Raw genomic sequence first — 21,104 nt, forward strand, 5'->3', positions numbered from 1 at the left:
GTCACGTCCTGGTCACGTCCTGGTCACCTCGTGGTCACGTCCTGGTCACTTCCTGGTCACGTCCTGGTCACCTCGTGGTCACGTCCTGGTCACGTCCTGGTCACTTCCTGGTCACCTTGTGGTCACGTCCTGGTCACCTCGTGGTCACCTCGTGGTCACGTCCTGGTCACGTCCTGGTCACCTCGTGGTCACGTCCTGGTCATGTCCTGGTCACCTCGTGGTCACGTCCTGGTCACCTCGTGGTCACGTCCTGGTCACCTCGTGGTCACGTCCTGGTCACGTCCTGGTCACTTCCTGGTCACCTCGTGGTCACTTCCTGGTCACTTCCTGGTCACCTCGTGGTCACGTCCTGGTCACCTCGTGGTCACCTCGTGGTCACGTCCTGGTCACGTCCTGGTCACTTCCTGGTCACCTCGTGGTCACTTCCTGGTCACGTCCTGGTCACTTCCTGGTCACCTCGTGGTCACGTCCTGGTCACCTCGTGGTCACGTCCTGGTCACTTCCTGGTCACTTCCTGGTCACCTCGTGGTCACTTCCTGGTCACTTCCCGGTCACCTCCCAGTCACTTCTTCCTCCTCCATACCTTCTTCCTCATTCCTCCTCCTCTACCTCTTCCTCCTTTCGTCCTCCTCTCCTCCTCCTCCGCCTCCTCTTCTTTAAACTGTCCTTTATTTCCGGAGTGTCTTCGGTAGTTTTTAAAAGTGGTGGCCCCGACCTTGAAAACAACAAACGAGGAACCCAACGCTGCGTCCAGCTTGTAGTGGTTAAGCCCCGCCCCTCCCCCTGACCCCTCCCCCCAAACAAACGAAGTGTCAATTGTGCTTTCATGGAGAAGCCGAGGATGAACGGCCCGGTGTCGCCGTGATAGATGACACGATACTCAGCTTTCCTGATTTCGCAAATTTCTCTTAAATGTGTCCCGAGTTCAGGAATGTGAGATAAGAGGCCGGCCAATGGGATCCATCCGTTTCTGCCTCTTATCTGCTGATAGAGGAGGACCTCCTCCTCCTCCTCCTCCTCCTCTTTCTCTCCAGCTCCTTTCCTTTGCTTCTTCATCACCATCCTTTACCCCAGTGGTCCGCAAACTACGGCCCGCGGGCCGAATCCGGCCCGCCTCCACATTGGGACCGGCCCCCTGAACAATATCAGAGACGCGTTCCGATTTATTATTTTTTTCACCCTGCCCGCTGCCGTTGAGATTGCAGTGAGACGCGGAAAAAATGTGAAGTGGTGCTCTTCGCAATAAAACATCTTTGATGGGACGTGTCGCGTCTCGGCCAATCAGCGTTCAGATGTCCACAGCGTTTGGGAAGTTAGGTTAGCTTGAATGTTAGTCCGCTACATCTGCTGCTGTCACGCTGCACGGTGTAGCGATGCTAACAAAATACCCGTACGTTAAACACGATGTGATTTAGCATATTTTTAGTATCGATACTTCATTAAAAGAGCGATCAGAGCGCACGCGCTGCTCCGCTCCGTTAAATGCGCTCACGGCGAGTGGCATCAGCACCCCCCCCCCCCCGGCTGGCCCTCCAGCAGACAAGGGAAACGTTATGTGGCCCTCTCAGGAAAAAGTTTGGGGACCCCTGCTCTACCCCTTGTCTCCTTCTTACTTCTCTCCTCCTCCATGTTGTTCGCGCAGAAAGAGTTTAATATCTAATAATATTTACTTGATTAATAAACCTAGCAGGATAGAAACATTGTGTAAGAATAATAAAAGACAAGATAAAGACAGAAATGTTCAATGATATGAGAAAACGGCTCTTCTTCGAGTTGCTGAAGGGCCCAAAACCTGCAATCTCACTAATGGCCGACGGTCCAAAACCAAGATGGCGACAGTCAGAAACCAAGATGGCGACAGTCAGAAACCAAGATGGCGACACTCTCATGAACTCCTCACGTCTTTCCAGATGTTAAACATCGTCATCCAAAACTTCACCTTCTGGGCAGCAACCATAAGCTGTTTCTAGGAAGTGGGTGTGGTTACTGTGATGTCCCCCAATGGTTGGTGGACTGTAAACCTCAAGACCGTCACATTTTGGTTTACGACCATCACCATCTTGTTTTTTGACCGTCACCAACTTGATTTCTGGCCATCGCCATCTTGTATTTTGTTGGTCAAAAACTAAGATGGTGACGGGCTTGAGGCTTACACCAACCATTGGCAGCCATCACAGTGACCCCACCCACTTCTGATCAACAGCGTATGGATGATGCCCAGATGTAGTTTGTAAGACGATGTTTAACAGCTAGAGAGACGTGAGGAGTTCAACCGTCTCCATGGTAACAAAAGAAAGAGTAGATAAACATCTGTGTCCTCCAGATGTGTAACAATGAAACAACGAGACGTGATATTGATGGTGAAGCCTCCAGAACTCTCCTCTGTGTGTTTTACTTCCGGTAAAACTGCCGGCGCGGCCGTTCCTCCGACCTGGACACTTGATCTTCTTTAAGACACTTCGCCCGTCTTTTTTTTATTTTTTAAAGATCCCTTAAAACAACATTGATCGTTTCCCACAACGACTTCCTGTCGCCGCCGTAATGATTATGCAGATGTGGCGCAACCTTTCCGTCTGACGGGCGGTTCCCACAGGGGAGGCGGTGACACCACGGCCGCTGCCACGGCGACAGGCGACCGACATGCCCCCCCCCACACACACACACACACGACCCCCCCCTCCGTGTGCTTATGCTGGCCTTTTCTCTGCCGGTGGAGGGGGTGATGGAGGAGAAGGTGATGGAGGAGGAGGTGCACGGAGGAGGAGGGGAAGGAGGAGGTTTTAATCAGAAAATTAAAGATTGTATTAACTTATCGCCATCATCATCATCATCATCGTCACCAGAATCATCTTCATCATTATTACCAGTGCCACCTTCATCATCATCATCTTCATCATCATCATCTTCATCATTATATTTATTATCTTCATAATCACCAGAATAACCTTCATCAGCTTCATCATCATCACCAGAATCATCATCACCACCATCATCATCACTATCGTCTTCATCATCATCTTCATCATCATTATCTTCATCATCACCAGAACCATCTTCATCATTATCATCACAAAGCTCCATTTAAAATATCATCAATTATTACTTCATGTCTTGAAGTATTGTTGAGGATTTTTTTGAGATGCTAATATTATTAATATTATTTAAAAATAAAATGTCAAACATTTCAAGAGGAAACAGATCAAAACATTTAAAAGGAAAAGAAAAATCTCCACTAGTTACATTGTTTGCATAAAGCATAAAGGTATGACATATGAAACATTAAAATATAAAAACAAACAAAATAATTCATACTTTAAAGAAAGAATGTTTTTAATATTTATTTTGCCTCCTGGAGTGTCTTAATTAAATACAATAAAAATAAATAAACCCACTTTGTTATTTTTAGAATTTAAAAAATGAGGTTGTTTGAACTAATTTAACTTGATTAATAACTAAAATACTTCATTTTGTAGTCATACAAACATCCCATAATATCCCATAAAAGACTGAATCCTGGAGAGGAACATTTGGAGCTGAATTAAACGTCTTTATACCGTAAAACCTCCTCCAGTGATTTATTCTCTCTCATGATTGGCCGCTGACAGCCAGCCTGCTTCATCATATTTCCTCCTCCTCCTCCTCCTCTTCTCCATATAATTTTTCCTTTCATACGAAGTTTTTTCTTCTTTCTTATTTTTTTCTTCTTGTTTTTTTTTCCGCCAGCGGATTTTTATTTGACGGGAAATATTCCTGGCGACGTGTCACGGTCGTAGATCTGCGGCGCGGCGGCGTTATCGATCCGGCTCATCTGCATACATAAATCTATCGGCTATCTGACACTTGCCAATATTCTGGGCAGCAGGGAGCGGCGGTGCTGAGTCGGCCGGGTCACATTATCATTGGTGATGGAGCTTTGATGAAGTGTGACAGCTGCTGACCGACTGCAAAGCATTGTGGGCCACACTCACCTGCAGCATGGAGCTTCTTAAGGGATATATTTATATAAATATATACAAATTATATATATATATATGTGTATATATATTCTAATTATAATATATTTTATATATATATAATAAATATATATATACATATATATAAATATATATATATACAGATATATATATACATATATATATATATTCTAATATTGATATATAGTATACATATAATAAATACATATGTATATAATGAATATGCATCCATTCATTCTCATCCGCTTCCCTCTCACCCACAACATTTTCCAGCTCATTCTGGGGGATCCTGAGGCGTTCACAGACCACCACCGGGTTCTCGGGTTGCCACTGCATCCACAATAGAGGCTTTGAACTTGGTCCACTCGGATTCCACATCCCCAACCTCCCTTGGCATGTGTGAGAAGTTCATCCGAGGTGGGAGTTGAAGACCTCCCGGACAGGGTCCTCCACCAGACGTTCCCAGTTCACCTCACTCCACGTTTGGGCTTGCCAGGTCTTTCTAGCCGACTCCCCCGCCATCTGATCCAACTCACCACCAGGTGGTGATCAGCTGACAGCTCTGCTCCTCTCTTCACCCGAGTGTCCAAGACATACGGCCGCAGATCAGCAGATACGATCACAAAGTCCATCATTGATCTCCGGCCTCAGGTGTTCTGGTACCAGCTCCACTTATGAGCCACCTTATGTTGGACCATGGTGTTGGTTATGGACAAACCGTGGCTAGTACCGAAGTCCAATAACAGAACACCGCTCAGGTTCAGATCGGCAAGCCGTTCCTCCCAATCACCCCCACAAGGTTTCTCTGTCGTCGCCCACGTGAGCGTTGAAGTCTCCCAGGAGAACTATGGAGTCGGCAGGCGGCACCTATCCAGGACTTTCCAGGACTTTCCAGGCCCACATAGCTCCTAGGATCACTGAGCCTCTCAAACTCCTCCACCACGTTAAGGTGGAAAACCAGTTTATCTTTTGCCCGATATATTGCATCATAAATGTACAGAAAGTTTCTCGTGTTTTATTCATCAGTAAATATTCAGAACCTCTGACACAACGAACCCGTCTCGGGGTCGGGACCTCGGCGCTGGAACCACAGACAGAACCAGACGGGTCGTTACTGATGGGGGTGACGGAGCTCCCAAATATGAGTGAAATCGCGGGTTCAAGCTCCATGAGAGCGTCCTGCAGTACGAGGGTGCACATTACTCTATGTGTGTGTGTGTGTGTGTGTGTGTGTGTGAGTGTGTGTGTGTGTGTGAGTGTGTGTCTGTGTGTGTGTGTGTGTGTGAGTGTGTGTGTGTGTGTGTGAGTGTGTGTGTGTGTTTCTGTGTGTAGGAAAAGGTCAAAGTGTGAGAATTAATGTGTGTGTGAGTGTGTGTGTGTGTGTGTGTGTGTGTGTGTGTGTGTGTGTGTGTGTGTGTGTGAGAGAGTGTGTGTGTGTGAGAGAATTAATTGAAGAGTGAGAGCACAGCTGGTTCTGTCAAACAGGCCTCTAAGTGTGTGTGTGTGTGTGTGTGAGAGAGAGTGTGTGTGTGTGTGTGAGCGTGTGTGTGTGAGCGTGTGTGTGTGAGTGTGTGTGTGCTCAGGGTTTTATGAGCTGCAATTCGGCAACTTACTTCACGAGATAAAAGACTTCTCTGGTTCCTTCAGTCACGTTGTGTCTGTTTATTTATGTTTTTGTTTGTTTTGTTTACAAATATATGAACATTTAAATCATTCATTGATAAATAATCTATTTATTTTAAAGGTCTGGTATTTAAATGGCTAATGATTATCTCATTAATTAATCAATAACATGATATATTTGTATCAATAGATTATTTTGTTTATGTTCATTATGATTATTAAAAAAACAATCCACGATCAACAGACGGCATAGTGAGCTATCGTGTACTTTCATTGTGTACTTTGTGTGTGTAGGTATATGTGTGTGTGTTTGTGTGTGTGTGTGTGTGTGTGTCGTCGTGGGAACGCTCCCTGACAACCTGCTTCTGTATGCATCACTGATGGTGGAGCAAAGTTAATAGCTCTTCTGTGGGAGCTCCCCCCCTCTCCCCCTCCCCCCTCTCTCCTCCCCTCTCCCCCCCTCCCCTCCCCTCCTCCCCTCCCTTCCCCCTGATCCAAGCACAGAGTGGCACAGTTTAATGAAGTTCTGTTCTTTAAGGCCTGGTGGGCCAGAGGATAACCTCCTCTCCTCCTCCTCCTCCTCCTCCTGCTCCTCCTCCTCTCCTTCTCTCCTCATCTCCTCCTCTCCTTCTCTCCTAGCTCTCCTCCTCTCCTTCTCTTCTCTCCGCTTCTCCTCTCCTCCCACTTCCTGATCACCAGATCTCTCCTCTTTCCTGTGATCACTCATTTTTCCTCCTTTCCTTTCTCTTCTCCTCTTTTCCAGTCTCACCTCCTGTTGTTGACTTCGCTCTCCTTCCTCACTAATTTTGTTTTTCTCATCTCCTATTCCTCATTTTCCTTCTTATCCTCCTCCTCCTCCTCCTCCTACTTATTAAGACTTCAAATATATAAATGGCGTTGGGGGGTTCTGATTGCTTTCAGGGAATCTGCCTTAAATACTTACAGGTGGAGGAGGTGAAGGAGGTGGAGGAGGTGGAGGAGGTGCAGGCGGGGGAGTGGAATAATGGAAAACTAGATTTTAGGAGACGAGGAGGCGCAGATCCAGATATTGACGAGCCTTCAGCGGGAGGATCAGGAGAAGTGCTTCGGACGCCTGGCAGAGCGGTCCTGATGCTGTGTGGCACCTCCATGCGCCTCCTGCAGGGCCAGGACCACCGTCCTCATCTCCTGGAGGGAGGGGTAACCTTTCTCCCTATGATTAGTCCCTCCTCCTCCTCCTTATGGAGGACCTGAATCAAAATGTAAATGCTGGAGCCTCTGAGGGGAAGTGGAGCTGCTATTGATTATATGAAGAGATTCGGAGTCGCTCTGTTCCCCCCACACCTCCTCCTCCTCCTGCTCTTCTTCCTCCTCCTCTTCTTCCTCCTCCTCCTCTTCCTCCTCCTCCTCCTGCTCCTCCTCTTTCTCCTCCTCCTCATCTTCCTCCTCCTCCTCCTCTCCTCCCCGTCTTCTTCCTCCTCCTTCTGCTCCTCATCTTCCTCCTCCTCCTGCTCCTCCTCATCTTCCTCCTCCTCCTCTTCCTCCTCTCCTTCCCCTCTTCTTCCTCCTCCTTCTGCTCCTCCTCTTTCTCCTCATCTTCCTCCTCCTCCTGCTCCTCCCCCTCCTCTTCCTCCTCCTCCTCCTCATCTTCCTCCTCCCCCTCATCCTCATCTTCCTCCTCCTCCTCTTCCTCCTCCTCCCCCCCAACATGCTCTGTGACAGGAATTACCCAGAGTTCAGCTGGCTCAGGGCGCTGTTGATAATGACAATTGTGCGCACACACACACACACACACACCCACGCATTCACACTCACACAAACACATAAACACAGACACACACACAAACAGACACACACACACACACACGTTGGTTTTGCATTCAAGGATCATATTTAAAAAAGAGACTGAGGAAGAAAAACATGTATTTGTGAAAAAGTTAATTAATTCTTTTTTACTTGTTATTTAAGACGGAATTATACATAATTATATATTCTGAATATTATTGATTGTCCTTCACCACCGAGCCGAAGCCATGACCGTGACCTCTGACCTCTGACCCCTGAGTGGGGGAGGGAGGAGAGATCCACGGAGGGTCATTAAACATTCAGATGTACAAACAATAATAACAATGAACCCAAATCAAAGTATTATGTCTGGATCCAATTGATAAGTATAATTGAGCATTTATTTTATAATTATTGTTTAATAACAAAAAAATGTGTGAGAAAAAAATATGAAAAAAACTATTTCTGACTCATTTATATAATTATGTTGATTATTTAAGACGAATAACTAAAAACTACTGAATGTTTTTATATAAAGGGGGCTAGGAGGAGGAGGATGAAGAGGAGGAGGTGGATGAGGGGGAGGAGGAGGAGGAGGAAGAAGAGGAGGAGGAGGGGGAGGAGGAGGAGGAGGTTTGGGTACCGTTCCCCAAAACGGAAATTAAATGTTCACGGCTGTTGTCCAGTAAAAACACTCTGACCGTGTGTGTTTTAAAAAGTCCATGTGAGCGGTGTGTGTGTGTGTGTGTGTAAAGGGGGGGGGGGGGATCGGCACGTTGTTGTGAGGAGTTTCTCCATCCATCATCGGCTCGTCGGCTCGCTCCTCAAACTCTGTTTTTGTTTGGGAACCATCCATCATCTTCCTGAGTGTGTGTGTGTCTCTGTGTGTGTATGTGTGTGTGTGTGTGTTTCCTGGTATGCAGTCATGTATTTAACTCGGTACCCACAAAGTTGTTCTCAGGGTTCTTTCACACGGAGGAAGTTGAAGGTTTGTGTTCAGTGATCTATAATAATAACAATAATAAACTAAATTAAACCAGTTAAAGTGTCACTCATGTTTCTGCAGTTTTTAAAACTGCGGGAGATGGAGGAGCTACATTCAACATGTGGACCAGAGGGAGGAGCTACAGTCAACATGTGGACTAGAGGGAGGAGCTACAGTCAAAATGTGGACCAGAGGGAGGAGCTACAGTCAACATGTGGACTAGAGGGAGGAGCTACAGTCAACATGTGGACCAGAGGGAGGAGCTACAGTCAACATGTGGACTAGAGGGAGGAGCGACAGTCAACATGTGGACCAGAGGGAGGTGCTACAGTCAACATGTGGACCAGAGGGAGGAGCTACAGTCAACATGTGGACCAGAGGGAGGATCTACAGTCAACATGTGGACTAGAGGGAGGAGCTACAGTCAACATGTGGACTAGAGGGAGGTGTTACAGTCAACATGTAGACCAGAGGGAGGAGCTACAGTCAACATGTAGACTAGAGGGAGGAGCTACAGTCAACATGTGGACTAGAGGGAGGAGCGACAGTCAACATGTGGACTAGAGGGAGGAGCTAAAGTCAACATGTAGACTAGAGGGAGGAGCTAAAGTCAACATGTAGACTAGAGGGAGGAGCTACAGTCAACATGTAGACTAGAGGGAGGAGCTACAGTCAACATGTGGACTAGAGGGAGGAGCGACAGTCAACATGTAGACTAGAGGGAGGTGTTACAGTCAACATGTAGACCAGAGGGAGGAGCTACAGTCAACATGTGGACCAGAGGGAGGAGCTACAGTCAACATGTAGACTCGAGGGAGGAGCTACAGTCAACATGTGGACTAGAGGGAGGAGCTACAGTCAACATGTGGACTAGATCAACATGTGGACCAGAGGGAGGTGCTACAGTCAACATGTGGACCAGAGGGAGGAGCTACAGTCAACATGTGGACCAGAGGGAGGATCTACAGTCAACATGTGGACTAGAGGGAGGATCTACAGTCAACATGTGGACTAGAGGGAGGAGCTACAGTCAACATGTGGACTAGAGGGAGGTGCTACAGTCAACATGTAGACCAGAGGGAGGAGCTACAGTCAACATGTAGACTAGAGGGAGGAGCTACAGTCAACATGTGGACCAGAGGGAGGATCTACAGTCAACATGTGGACTAGAGGGAGGAGCTACAGTCAACATGTGGACTAGAGGGAGGTGTTACAGTCAACATGTAGACCAGAGGGAGGAGCTACAGTCAACATGTAGACTAGAGGGAGGAGCTACAGTCAACATGTGGACTAGAGGGAGGAGCGACAGTCAACATGTGGACTAGAGGGAGGAGCTAAAGTCAACATGTAGACTAGAGGGAGGAGCTAAAGTCAACATGTAGACTAGAGGGAGGAGCTACAGTCAACATGTAGACTAGAGGGAGGAGCTACAGTCAACATGTGGACTAGAGGGAGGAGCGACAGTCAACATGTAGACTAGAGGGAGGTGTTACAGTCAACATGTAGACCAGAGGGAGGAGCTACAGTCAACATGTGGACCAGAGGGAGGAGCTACAGTCAACATGTGGACTAGAGGGAGGAGCGACAGTCAACATGTGGACCAGAGGGAGGTGCTACAGTCAACATGTGGACCAGAGGGAGGAGCTACAGTCAACATGTGGACCAGAGGGAGGATCTACAGTCAACATGTGGACTAGAGGGAGGATCTACAGTCAACATGTGGACTAGAGGGAGGAGCTACAGTCAACATGTGGACTAGAGGGAGGTGCTACAGTCAACATGTGGACCAGAGGGAGGAGCTACAGTCAACATGTAGACTAGAGGGAGGAGCTACAGTCAACATGTGGACTAGAGGGAGGAGCTACAGTCAACATGTGGACTAGAGGGAGGAGCTAAAGTCAACATGTAGACTAGAGGGAGGAGCTAAAGTCAACATGTAGACTAGAGGGAGGAGCTACAGTCAACATGTAGACTAGAGGGAGGAGCTACAGTCAACATGTAGACCAGAGGGAGGTGCTACAGTCAACATGTAGACCAGAGGGAGGAGCTAAAGTCAACATGTAGACTAGAGGGAGGAGCTACAGTCAACATGTAGACCAGAGGGAGGAGCTACAGTTTACATGTTAGCATTAGCCCTAACGTTGGCTAGCACGGTTAGCAAGGTGCAGCCGTACTTCACGTTAACCGTGATATTAATTGTGGTATTGAATCTATTTCTGGCTAAATGAGACTTTTGGGTCAACAAATAAATAGTTTCACATTCAACAGAAGCTGAGAAAGAAACTTCATTTAAAAACTCAAAAACACCGACACTGCATTTCACTTCCTTTCTTTTCTCCTGACAGTCCAGACCTCTTTATCTGCCCCCCCCCCCCCCCATCCCCCATCCCCCCCTCTGGCCTGCTTCATACATCTGTACACTCAAAGCTACAAATGACGTGATTATGATATATCATGTAACAGAGAAAGTCTCTTTGTTCCTGCCGTAAAGGAAAGAAATCGATGGGGGGGCGGAGTCCCTGAGGGGGGGCGGAGTCTCCTCTGGACGGACCAGACACGGGTCAGGCCCGGCCGGGGAGCTCAGGAATGCTGATTCTACATTTAGCCTGACAGTGATGCATGCCTCGGCCTCGCCGTCCGGTTAGCCGCTACCTGAAGATCAGCTGCAGACCAGGACGAGGTTAAGGATGGAGAGGAGGAGGAGGAGGAGGAGGAGGAGGAGGAGTATTTTTAGTGCCAACAAAGTCTGGGAGGGTACTTATTTTTTACGAGGGTGGGAGACAAGGGAGTTGAAGAGAGAGAGAGAGAGAGAGAGAGAGAAAGAGAGAGTGAGAGTTGTAATGCATGTAAAGGTGAGCCAGGAAGTATAAAAACCTCAGAAACTGGCCAAGGAATGTGCTTTAGGGCGGGGCTTAGTGTGAATGACAGGTCTCTAACAGAGTACACATTTCCAATAGGGTAACTTCCTTCCGGCAGTCATTCAAGGGGACGCCATCGTGATCACGCCCACTTCTTACGCACAGGTATAGAAGAGGTCACGAGAGGAAAACTAATTCATTTGTCACGTTGCTTCAGTAGTTGTGAAGACGGAACTTTATTTTGAAAATACTTTTATTTATATTTATATTTTTCAGTGTTCATCACATGGCAAACGTGTTTGTGATTTCAGCGTTTCAGGAACTATATTGACTTATGTGAAAAAATTAGTGCTGTGAAAAATAACGCGTTAACTCAGTTAATTCAATTACAGGTTTAACTAGTTTGTTTTTTTTAACGCATTTAACGCATGAATGAATGAGCTTCCAAATCGTGGTTGTTGTCGTCGACGGAAAAAAAAAAAGTGCAAAAAAAAATGACTTCCAATACACCACTTCAATCTGAACTCTCTCTCATCATGCAGACGGTTCATTCATCGGTAACCTTCCTTTCCCACTTCACCCCCCTCTTGTTACTTTACTTTTTACTTCCTGTAGTCTCAGGTCTCCTGATCGCGCGACCGACTCGCCAGTCGATCGCGCGTAGTAGAAATGACATTAAAAAAATTATAAGCCCCCCCCCCCCCTGACCTATCTCTATAGCTTTTCTTTGTTTTTTTTTATTAAACTTTGTGTCTGTTGTTGATCTCCACCACAGCATGTGTCATCTGTCTCTCTTCGTTATCGAACTTATCGATCTCCGTCTCGCGCCCGCCAGAGCCCGCGCGCGCGCGCGCGCCGCCGAAAAAAAGTCACTTGTCAATCTGTCCACCTGTCCGGGCCGTGAGGTTTCAGCTTTTGCAGCGGTGTCCCCCGTCCCCTTTCATCACGCCCAGTTCATGAAAGAAACCCCACAGTCAGTTTGCTAGAGGCCTTTAGATGTATCTTTAAATAAATAAAAAGTTGATATTTCTGATATGTTTGACACAGTGAAAAACAAGCTGGGGTCAAATTTGACCCAAAGAAACACCGAATTTTAACATTGAATGGTCAAAAATTGAGGTAACAACAGGGTTAAACATATCCGCTTTTTGTCATAAATCTCTGTGTTCTCAAAAATATACCGAGAATATAATAATGTGATTAATCATGATTAAAAATTGTAATCGTTTCACAGCCCTAGAAAAAATATATACACGTGTTTTTTTTTTTTTTTTTTTACTTCCTGGTTTTTTTTTTTACTTCCTGTTGTTTTTATTTTTTCCCCCCATTTGACATGTTTGGATTTCCCATCACATAGAGACTGAACTTCTCCCTTCAAACCAGTTCATGGTGCATTTTTCTCTGCTATAAAACACATGTTTTAATCTGTTGACACTCTAACCTCAGACAAACAAACAAACATCATCGGCATACTGTCAAACTTTATCTGATGAAGCTCCATTACAGTTTCAGAGAGAACAAACAGATGCATGTGTTTCTTCAGTTTGGATTTTGTACAGTTTGAGAACTAAAACCTTTAGCTTCCTCTTCTCCCGCACACGCACTTTCCTCTTTGTTTCTGGGGATCCTCTGACCTCTCGGTGGAGCGTGTCCAGGGTCATCATTAGACGAGTCTGGAGCCTCACACTGTTCACAGTCGATGTATTGAATTACTATTACTCTTTCTCTGTAACTCACGAGCTGCTTTGCTTTGAAGTCCTGATTCTACTTATCATGATTATTTGAGCTGGACACCTTGACCTACGCATGATGCATTCAGGTGCAGCATTGAGTGTAGGTCCATGCTTCATGTGTTAAAGCTGCATTCTCTCCTGACCACCAGGGGGCAACTCCTCTGGTTGTATATAAGTCTATGCTTCATGTGTTAAAGCTGCATTCTCTCTCCTGACCACCAGGGGGAGAATCCTCGGATTGTATAGAAGTCTGGCACTACACTGGTTTATTTTTCATTATTTTGTGTATATATACACTACCGTTCAAAAGTTTGGGATCACTTAGAAATGTCCTTATTTTTCAAAGAAAAGCATTGTTTTTTTCAATGAAGATAACATTAAATCAATCAGAAATACACTCTATACATTGTTAATGTGGTAAATGACTATTCTAGGTGGAAACGTCTGGTTTCTAATGAAATATCTCCAGAGGTGTATAGAGGCCCATTTCCATCAACTATCACTCCAGTGTTCTAATGGTACATTGTGTTTGCTAATCGCCTTAGAAGACTAATGGATGATTAGAAAACCCTTGAAAACCCTTGTGCAATTATGTTAGCACAGCTGAAAACTGTTTTGCTGATCAGAGAAACTATACAACTGGCCTTCCTTTGAGCTAGTTGATTATCTGGAGCATCACATTTGTGGGTTCGATAAGACTCTCAAAATGGCCAGAAAAAAAGAACTTTCATGTGAAATTCACCAGTCTATTCTTGTTCTTAGAAATGAAGGCTATTCCATGCGAGAAATTGCAAAGAAACTGAAAATTTCCTACAGCGGTGTGTACTACTCCCTTCAGAGAACAGCACAAACGGGCTCTAACCAGAGCAGAAAGAGAAGTGGGAGGCCCCGATGCACTACTCAGCAAGAAGACAAGTACATTAGAGTCTCTAGTTTGAGAAATAGACGCCTCACAGGTCCTCAACTGGCAGCTTCTTTAAATGGTACCCGCAAAACGCCAGTGTCAACGTCGACAGTGAAGAGGCGACTCCGGGATGCTGGCCTTCTAGGCAGAGTGGCAAAGAAAAAGCCATATCTGAGACTGGCCAATAGAAAAGATTGGTATGGGCAAAAGAACACAGGCATTGGACAGAGGAAGATTGGAAAAAGGTGTTATGGACAGATGAATCCAAGTTTGAGGTGTTTGGATCACACAGATGAACATTTGTGAGACGCAGAACAGGTGAAAAGATGCTGGAAGAGTGCCTGACACCATCTGTCAAGCATGGTGGAGGTCATGTGATGGTCTGGGGCTGCTTTGGTGCTGGTAAAGTGGGAGATTTGTACCAGGTAAAAGGGATTTTAAATAAGGAAGGCTATCACTCCATTTTGCAACACCATGCCATACCCTGTGGGCAGCGCTTGATTGGAGCCAATTTCCTCCTCCAACAGGACAATGACCCAAAGCACACCTCCACATTGTGCAAGAACTATTGAGGGAAGAAGCAGGCAGCTGGCATGCTGTCTGTAATGGAGTGGCCAGCACAGTCACCAGATCTCAACCCCATTGAGCTGTTGTGGGAGCAGCTTGACCGTATGGTCCACAAGAAGTGCCCATCAAGCCAATCCAACTTGTGGCAGGAGCTTCAGGAAGCGTGGGGTGACATTTCAACAGATTACCTCAACAAATTAACAGCTAGAATGCCAAAGGTCTGCAATGCTGTAATTGCTGCAAAAGGAGCATTCTTTGACGAAAGCAAAGTTTGAAGAAAAAAATTAATACTTCAAATACAAATCATTATTTCTAACCTTGTCAATGTCTTGACTATATTTTCTATACATTTTGCAACTCATTTGATAAATAAAAGTGTGAGTTTTCATGGAAAACACGAAATTGTCTGGGTGATCCCAAACTTTTGAACTGTAGTGTATATATATGTTTGTTTTCTTTTTGTTGACTCAGTGCTGGACACCAGTACAATGAATATAATTTAATATAATTAATAACCATAATTTGTTACGTTTTGGAGTTTAAAATTAAAAACATAGAAATATATTTCGTCCTCTATGTAAACACATTTATATCGTCTAGAAAATAAAGTGTCATGACTGCTCTGTTTTTTATTCTTCCAGTGAATGATGAATGCAATGAGCCGGTTGCCGACGATCGGCTGTGATTCAATTGGAAGGAAACCTGTCCGTCGCGATGCGTTCACTGACGGTCGGTAACAACGGTGTGCTGGAAACTCTGTTGGATTCAGGCTCAGGTTTGCCATCTGTCAGCCCCGGATCGATAGTCGGGGTCACGTCAGGACCCTGACCCCACCACATGTCACTGCCTGACACACACACACACACACACACAAGTTTAGGTGTGTGACAGACATTTTCCCCGCTTGACGGCTGTCACTCGTCACCTTTTTACCCTCAACTACCTGATCAGACCCCACGACCGAGAGTGTGTGTGTGTGTGTCTGTGTGTGTGTGTTTGTGTATGTCTGTGTGTGTCAGGTAGTGATATATGGCGTGCACTGCTTATCTTTGTTCCTTTCTTGTTACTCTTCTTCTTCTTTTTCTTGTCTTCTTCACCTTGTTCTACTTCTTCATCATCTTCTTCTTCCTCTTCTTTTCTTCTTCATAATTTTCTTTATCTTCTTCTTCCTCTTCTTCGCTTCTTCTTTTCCTCTTCTTGTTTTTCTTTTCTTCTTTTTCTTCTTGTTCTTCTTTTCCTCTTCCTCCACTGCTTCTTCATTTTCTTCATCTTTTCTTCTACTTCTTTTCCTTTTCTTCTTCTTCTTCTTCTTCTTCTTCTTCTTCTTCTTCTTCTTCTTCTTCTTCTTCTTCTTCTTCATCATCTTCTTTTCTTCTAGCTCTTCATTTTCTTTTCTTCTTCATTTTCTTTATCTTCATCATCTTCTTTATCTTCTTCCTCTTCTTCCTCTTCCTTTTGTTCTTCTTCATCTTGTTCTTTTCTTCTTGTTCTTTTCTTCTTCTTATTCTTCTTAATCTTCTTGTTCTTCTTGTTCTTTTTCTTCATCCTCTTCTTCTTTTCTTCTTCTTCTTCTTCTTCTTTTCATCTTCTTCTTCTTCTCCTCCAGTTGTTCTCCTCACATTGACCAGGAGAACTTCTCGTATGGCTGTGAAGACGTTTTTCCTCCAGACAGAACCTGAACCTCTCCAGCGAAGCCACCAGGTGGCGCTCACAGTGAACAGGAAGTGACGTGTGCAGCTCTCAGAAAGCGGCGCTCCACTTTTTTTTCTTCATTAGTGTTAAATAATATGAATGACCTCCGGCGTCACTTTTACCTCCTCGCTCGGCCTCATCTCAAGTGATTCTATCGACTCCTCACTCAGCACGTGTGTGCGTGTGTGTGTGTGTGTGCGTGTGTGTGCGTGCGTGCGTGTATGTGTGTGTGTGAGATTATTCTGCCGCGATATTATCAGCAACTTTAATAAGTTGATTAGCGGCGCTATCTGTTAACTGGATCTAGATGATGATGTTGATTGGACGGAGCGCAGCGCCATCCATCTTTCTGATTGGCTAATAACTGGAATCCATCACAGTTCCAACCACCCGGCCGTGTGTGCGTGTGTCTTTGTGTGTGTCTGTGTCTGTGTGAGTGGTTGTGTGTGTGTATGTCTGTGAGTGTGTGTATTTCTTTGAGTGTGTATGTGTTTGAGTGTGTATGTGTGTGTGCTAGTGTGTGTGTTCCATCCATTTAATCTGTTTTTTTCTTATCTTTTCTTGTTCTGTTGTTTTATTTCATCATTCTCTCCTTTCACTCCTCCCTCCTGTTTAGTTCTCCGTAGATATACATATATATACATATATATATATACAGGACTGTCTCAGAAAATTAGAATATTGTGATGAAGTTCTTTATTTTCTGTAATGCAATTAAAAAAACAAAAATGTCATGCATTCTGGATTCATTACAAATCAACTGAAATATTGCAAGCTTTTTATTCTTTTAATATTGCTGATTATGGCTTACAGCTTAAGAAAACTCAAATATCCTATCTCTAAATATTAGAATATCATGAAAAAGTATACTAGTAGGGTATTAAACAAATCACTTGAATTGTCTAATTAACTCGAAACACCTGCAAGGGTTTCCTGAGCCTTGACAAACACTCAGCTGTTATAAATCTTTTTTTTTTCTTGGTCTGAGGAAATATTCAAATTTTATGAGATAGGATTTTAGAGTTTTCTTAAGCTGTAAGCCATAATCAGCAATATTAAAAGAATAAAAGGCTTGCAATATTTCAGTTGATTTGTAATGAATCCAGAATGCATGACATTTTTGTTTTTTTAATTGCATTACAGAAAATAAAGAACTTTATCACAATATTCTAATTTTCTGAGACAGTCCTGTATATGTGTGTATAAATATAAATATATTTAAATATACATATAAATATATATTAGAATATTCATATAATATATATTTATAGATATATAAAAATAATTGTATATATAAATATGTATATAGATATAAATGGATACATATATCTGTATATATATATTTATATAGATATTAATATATACATATAAATATATACATTAAAAACTGAATTCAAGATTATAGGAATAAAATAAAAAATACATATATAATATAATAAAATATAATAGGTGTATAAATAAAAATGTTTTTATTTAACATGGTGGTATCTTGGTGAGCAGTGATGTAATATGTGTGTCATCTAATATGAGAAGGAAATGGTAAAAGTCTGGAAAACAAAAGAAAAATATCAGAGAAGCAAGATTGAAGATGACCTGGAATTAAATGTGTGTGTGTGTGTGTGTGTGTGCGTGCGTATCGATCGACAGCAGTAACCACATGTTCGGTCTGTATTGATATTCAGGGTCACTGAAGCCAACGGCTCTTTGTTCAACACACACACACGCACACACACACACACACACACACACACACACACACACACACACACACACACACACACACACACACACACACACACACACTTCCAGGTCATCTTCAGCTTCTTGCAGCGGAGGGAAAGTTATTTACTTAAAATTACATTTTACAAAATGAAATGAGAACGTGAAAGTTTGTGGAAACAATTAAAATGACTTTTGTTTCTGTATTCTTTTATATCTAAAATATATTGTTCTGCCTCTCTATCAGCTTCATTAGCATGAACAATAATAATGAAGACAATTTAAAATCACATAGAAATACGAAGAAGAAAAAACTGAAAATAAATTAATCGGTTCTACAATGGAAACAAAACAAAAAATAAATCATCAAAAATACAAAGCAACAAAACCATAATAAGGTTACTAATAATAATAGTTATAATAATGTTAATAATAGTAATTATAATAATGATATTAGTAATGATAATAATAATGATAATAATAACGATAATAATAACGATAATAATATTAAGTAACAATAATAATAATTTAATGATTAAAGCTGCGAGCACGGGTCCTCGTGTAACGCTGACTTTCTTAACCAGTAGGTGGTGCTTTGACTATGAATGAAAATATGTTTGTTGGTATCCTCAGGCCGGGAGTTTTAACAAGCCTGACAAGTTTGGGGCAGGTTCTAGCAAGTCCAGTTGAGCCAGTAGGTAGCGCTGTGACTGTGAACATATTCATGCAGCATCTGTCTCTACCTGAAGTCTAGACCACGTCATGTAAATTAAATATGAAATTTATTTTTGAAAGATTAGTTCATGTAACATGATGCCATGTGCACAAATACTGCAAGTTTGGATTGATTATTCCAAATGGTTTTGAAGTTATGAGCATTGCACAACAAGACATGCCCCTCAGAGGTTCATTGGGCCATATCATCTGAACACAATGAGATATCATAAAACATGTGATACATAGTAGGTGATACAGCTTCAATCATGATCAGCAGACAGTTTGGTATGAATCAGACCCAGCGTGTAGGTGAAGTGGCCAATTATGTGTTTTTCACAAAATCCAAAATGGTGGAAAATCTAAGTAGGCAGAGGTTAAGGGCCGTCACCAGTCAAACTCTGAGGGGGCACTAAAGATAAATTCTTTTAAATCCCAAATTTACATCGATATCAGATGTATTTTTTTCACCAAGCCTGACAAGATTGCCAAATTTAGTGAGTTTTCGAAATTGTTAAGTACCCCTGAAATGCGCCCAATGTAAAAACATAAAAATCAGAATAGTGAATTAAAGCTGCGAGCAGCGATGAACGGGTCCTCGCTCATCTGTGCCGGTCAGGGGCGCTGGTGGGATGCCGGCCCGCTCGGTCAAGGAAGCAGGCACGCCGGCCTGATGTTTTGCCGTTGTCATTTAACACTGTTTTTATTTCGCCAGTAGGTGGCGCTTTGAATACGAGTGAAATGAGGCATGTCGATATACTCAGGCCGTGACTTGTAACGAGCATGACAAGTTTGTGGCAGATTCGAACAAGTCCAGTTGAGCCACTAGGTGGCGCTTTGACTACGTGAACATATTCATGCTACATGTGTCTCTCAGAGTGAAGTGTAGACCACGTCATGTAAATTAAATGTAATAAAAGTGATACAATTATTTTTGCCTTAGCCTGCAATTGAACGCAGGTCTCTGGGTCACTAGGCAAGCACCTGTCGCTCTGCACTACCGATCAGATTAAATTAGATGAGCCGTAGGGGGTAATATTATTGTGAAAGTGAATAAATTATGTTTTTAAAACTTTTTAATAGGTGTTTCTATGTGAAATATGTTTGTTTCTTTTGGAAGGATTGGATGGGTTAAAGTAGTAGTTTAGAACATAACAATATCAAAGAAAGTGGCCGTTAATTGGAGTACGGGTGGGGTTTTTCGCGTCAGCTGTAGCGTCAGCGTGACTCATCGGACGAAGACTCGGAGGACAAAGACATAGGAGTCTTCGTTTGGAGTCTTGAGGGTGGCTGATTATTTTTTTTTAATATCCTACCGTTCTACACACGCGACCTGGATCACAGCAGACAACACGTCCTACCCGGCTGCTCTCCTCTGGTCGGGTGGAGGACAGGTTTACTCATCTCACCCACATGGTGTTTCTGTCCCTACCGCTTTCTCTTTATATTTCTTGGACGAGCTAGGCGTCCCTCTATCGAACTCGGCGAACACCCCCCCCTTTGTCCTTTTAAAAGACCGACCCGGATCAAAATCCTCGCTCCGTGGTTGTGTCGGGGTGTCAGTGCCGCCGCCACCCCCCCACCGGCAAAGTTTGCCGAGCCACTTGTCGACTACTTTACAAACAAGATAGGCGATCACATCTCCCTTTACAAATCCTCACCAACACTAACTTCTTCATCCCCCTCTTTCCTCTTTCACCCCTTGTCTCCCAAAGTTCTTTGCTTGGTGACCTCCCCTCCGACCGACCACTGACCCCCCCCCGCCCGTCCGTCTCCCTCATGCTCCTGATGCTCCTGTCCTTTCCCATCTCCCTCCCCAGCCCTCTCAACCTCTGAAGGAGGCGAGTCAACCTCTCCTGAAGAAAACCATCGACCCGACTGCCTGAAGTCAGCAACTACAGACTCTCTCTCTCTTCTCTTCTCTTCTCTCTCCAAGCGCTATCTTCTTCTCTGAGCCACCTCCCCCCCACCCCACAGTAACCTCCTTCCCCCCCTCACCAGTCTGGGCACTTGCCGGCCGACAGAGACGGAGCTTCTCCTCCTGCTTCACACTGCCAGCTTAGCCTCTCTCGGGATCTCAGGCACTGCACTACTCTTTTCTCTTCCTACCTTAAGGACCGCACGGGTAACTGGGAGAGGATCTTGTGTCTTCTCCTGTCCTCCTCACTACTGGGGTTCCTCCTCCTCAAGGCCCTGTCCCTGTCATTCGTTCGCATGGCTTCTCCTACCATAGCTATGCTGATGACACCCTGATCTTCTTTCTTCACCGTCCGAAAACACAGTGGCACGGTGGCGAATCTCTGCCTGTCCAGGAAAGGCTCCCCAAACAGCTCTGTGTTGGGCCCTACCCGGACTCAGAAGGCGGCGCAGGTTCTGATCAGGCTCTGGGTCATTCACGCCTCGACTATCCCGAAATTCACCCACACCTCCCGCTCCCTCGCTCTCTCCACTGGTTACCTTGGCTGCTCGCAAAACACTGGTCCTGGCGTACCGTGCTCCTGGGCGGATGCGGGTCTACATCCGGGATATGGTCACACACCGTACACCACGTTCGTTCGCTCGGCCTCAGTG

Source organism: Pseudoliparis swirei, chromosome 7 (genome assembly GCF_029220125.1).
Source record: "Pseudoliparis swirei isolate HS2019 ecotype Mariana Trench chromosome 7, NWPU_hadal_v1, whole genome shotgun sequence".
Lineage (NCBI taxonomy): Eukaryota > Metazoa > Chordata > Actinopteri > Perciformes > Liparidae > Pseudoliparis > Pseudoliparis swirei.